We start from the raw sequence: 950 nt of genomic DNA, 5'->3' as shown, positions 1-950 counted from the left end.
TTGAGCACTGAATTCTGAGTCTTGCATGACGGAGATGTTAAGTGTGACGCACGCAGAATACGTTCTAGATTGCAAGATTAGTGAAATTCATATCAACTTGGGAAAACTGATCTTCCACAGTTAAATACACTGTGCACCTGATGTCAAATACCTGTGCTAAGTCTATTAAATATTTAGGAGAGAGGGGGTTATTGGGAAGCAGTATCTGGAAGGTTACCGCAGAATTTATCTATATGGCAAATGACTTTTGATCTCATGAATTCATCACGCATTATTGGAAATGCAAAATCAAGGAAGCTTATGACTTAGATAACCTGAACACCTTTCTATATAAAGTTATCAATGTATTGACAAAAATGAGAGTATGCAACGCATAATCTCATTACAATTTCCAAAAGGCCGTGATCTTTTCGCGTCACGCACTAGTGGTCTATATAAAATGTTAGTCAGAAATTATAATAAAGAATATATATTAACACGAAAATTGAACCAGGACCCACATTATTGGGGGTGTTTCAGACAGATGAGTGGAGCGCATGATAACGCAGGTGCTGTTAACGATAAAATACAGGATTAAAAAGCTGCTTCTCGGCGAGAACGTTGCATTAATCAGCGATAAAAGAGACGTAAATAGAAAGCATGAAAATAACGAATGTTTATCAGCCGAGTTGGTGCCGACGAATCCTTGAAGCAAAGACAAATCCTAAGATGAGCGTCAACTTACGTTAGAAGTTTGTATAAACTAGCAACATATCTAAACAAGTAAAGAATTCGCCGAAGTTTCTTCGGCAAATCGAGTTTTCCGTACAGCGTATAATCAAGGCCACCGAAAATAGATTTATCTTTCGGGTTTCCCGGTATAATGCTGTATGAGCCGCTGCCATGAAACTTTAACACGGGCCGGGGGTGGCCTGTTCTATATCGTTGCCAGACGCACGATCATGGCTAAC

The sequence above is a fragment of the Macrobrachium rosenbergii genome, chromosome 31 (assembly GCF_040412425.1).
Source record: "Macrobrachium rosenbergii isolate ZJJX-2024 chromosome 31, ASM4041242v1, whole genome shotgun sequence".
In the NCBI taxonomy this organism is placed as follows: domain Eukaryota; kingdom Metazoa; phylum Arthropoda; class Malacostraca; order Decapoda; family Palaemonidae; genus Macrobrachium; species Macrobrachium rosenbergii.
Note: the sequence above shows the minus strand (reverse complement) of the source record.